Consider the following 2,554-nt stretch of genomic DNA (forward strand, 5'->3'; position numbering starts at 1 on the left):
AAAAGTCTTAGGACATATCAGTTCTGTCTCTTAAATTCTCTGGACCATTATTCCTTATCTATAAAATGAGAACTTGGGCTATATTATCTAACTTCTCTATCAATTTTAAATTTCTATGAGCCTATAAAATATAATTTTTCACTTTGTTATTTTTGTATTTTTATTTCTTTTTTGTTGATGAGAGAGAGAGAGAGAGCGAGAGAGAGAGAGAGAGAGAGAGAGAGAGAGAGTGATTTGTTGTTCCTCTTATTTATGCATTCATTGGTTGATTCTTGTATGTACCCTGACCAGAGATCAAACCCACAACCTTCACAACCTTGGTGTATCAGGATGATGCTCTAACCAACTGAGCTACCCAGCCAGAGCCTTTTTGTATTTTATTTCTAATTTGTATTTAACAATTACTAGGGCCCCTCTCTTCCTCAGCACTTCCTACAAAGGTGGCAGTCATCTCATACTTGGCACCATGACTGCCCTCACACCCCTCATGAAACCCAAGACTGTCAAAAAGTGGACCAAGAAGTTCATCTGGCACCAGTCAGACCAATATGTCAAAATTAAATGGAACTGGCGGAAACCCAGAGGCACTGACACAATAGGGTGCATAGAAGATTCAAGGGCCAGATCTTGATGCCCAACATTGGTTAGGGGAGCAACAAGGAAACAAAGCACATGCTGTCCAGTGGCTTTCGGAAGTTTCTGGTCCATAACATCAAAGAGCTTGAAGTGCTGCTGAAGTGCAACAAGTCTTAATGTGCTGAGGTTGCTCACAATATCTCCTCAAAGAACCGCAAAGCCATTGTGGAAAGAGCAGCACAGCTGGCCCTCAGAGTCACCAATCCCAATGCCAGGCTGCGCAGCGAACAAAATAGACAGATTGTGTACACATTGTATTTGTATTAATAAAATCATAAAATTCTGCCAAAAAGAATTACTAGGTCAGTCTTACAGGCACATTACCAACGTAACAAATAATTTTTTTTTGTCTGAGTAACTAAATTATGTCTGCCACGAGTGTGGCTACCTACTTTTACATTTAAAATGATAGAGTTTAGTTTAGTTCTTTATCTTACCAGAATTACTATAATGCAATAAGATTACTGCTATAAAGTAGGTATATGTGAAAAAGTATGAAGGAATATATAGAAGGGAGCCTCTAACTATGTTTTGGGTGATCAGAAAATGCTCCATAAATATTTAATCTCAGTTCTATATTATTAGTAGAAATTCCATAATTATGCAGTAGACTATTATCTCCGAAATAGGAACATTAGTCATCAAAAGCAATAGCTGAAGCACCAACCCAAACATAGGAATAGAAAGTTAAAAATGTCCTCTGGGATACAGACATTGGGGAAATAGAAAGAGTCCACAAGCTCAAAAGCAAAGCAAGAATACCCACTCTCCCCACGTCTGTTCAATACTGCAGAGCAAAATGACCAAATAAGATGCCCCATGCTTGATACCAAAAGCACAGGGCAATAAGAGCAAAATTAACATCGTGCTAAAAACTTTCTGCACAGCAAAGAAAACCACTAACAAAATGAAAAAGTCACCTGCCAGGGCTGACCAGCAGACCCTGAGCGACAGATGAATAGATTACCCAAACAAACATTTCTGTGAAAGAGAGGCTAAGGGGCTAGTTTACTTTAGGAGCAAATAGCCCTGATTGCCTGCCTCCTTAGCTTTTTATTGTAACAACAGCTTGAACTCAAATTAACTTCTAGATACAATCAGCAGGGTAAGTATCCTTGAGAAAGCACATGCTTCTATAGGGCTAAAGACTAATCATAGAGATTCTAGCAAAACACCTGACTTGTTTGGAAAAGTCAAGGTAGGGGCTACGGCCTTCGGCAAAGTCCCCTCAGAGGCCCTGACCTTTCAAAGAATCCTCCTTACAGACATTCCAACCAAGTCCCGTGTTTCCCCACAGTCAGCAACCAAATGAGAGAAAATATTTGCAAATCAAATATCTGATAAGGGGTTAATATCCAAAATATATAAAAAACTCACATAACTCAAAAGCAAAACAAACAAAAAAACCCCACAGAATATGATTTTAAAATGGACAGGCGATCTGAATAGACATCTTTCCAAAGAAGACATACACATAAACAACAGGTACATGAAAAGGTGCTCAACAGCACTGGTCATCAGGGAAATGAAAATCAAAACCACAAAGAGATATGACCTCCCACCTGTTAGAATGGCTATTATAAAAGACTAGAGGCCCAGGGCACAAAAATTTGTGCACTCGGGGGGGAGAGGGTGTCTCTCAGCCCGGCCTGTGCCCTCTCGCAGTCTGGGACTGCTCGGGAGATAATGACCTGCTGGCTTAGGCCTGCTCCCGGGTGGCAGAGGGCAGGCCAAATCCATAGGTGCAGCCCCTGGTCGGGCTCAGAGCAGGGCCGATTGGGGATTTGGGGCACCGCCCCCTGTCATGCACAGAGCAGGGCGGATCCAGAGGTTGCGATGCCACCCCTAGTCACGCTCAGGGTAGGGCCGATTGGGGGGTTGGGGCACCGCCCCCTGTCACACTCAAGGCAGGGTCGAT

The 2,554-nt window shown here is 42.2% G+C and overlaps 1 pseudogene; it reads left to right on the plus strand.

Annotated features, from left to right (window-relative positions):
- Positions 1–466: 466 nt before the first annotated feature.
- Positions 467–903, plus strand: LOC106726126 (annotated as a pseudogene).
- The last annotated feature ends 1,651 nt before the right edge of the window (positions 904–2,554 follow it).

The sequence above is a fragment of the Myotis brandtii genome, unplaced genomic scaffold, assembly GCF_000412655.1.
Source record: "Myotis brandtii unplaced genomic scaffold, ASM41265v1 scaffold23, whole genome shotgun sequence".
Taxonomy (NCBI): domain Eukaryota; kingdom Metazoa; phylum Chordata; class Mammalia; order Chiroptera; family Vespertilionidae; genus Myotis; species Myotis brandtii.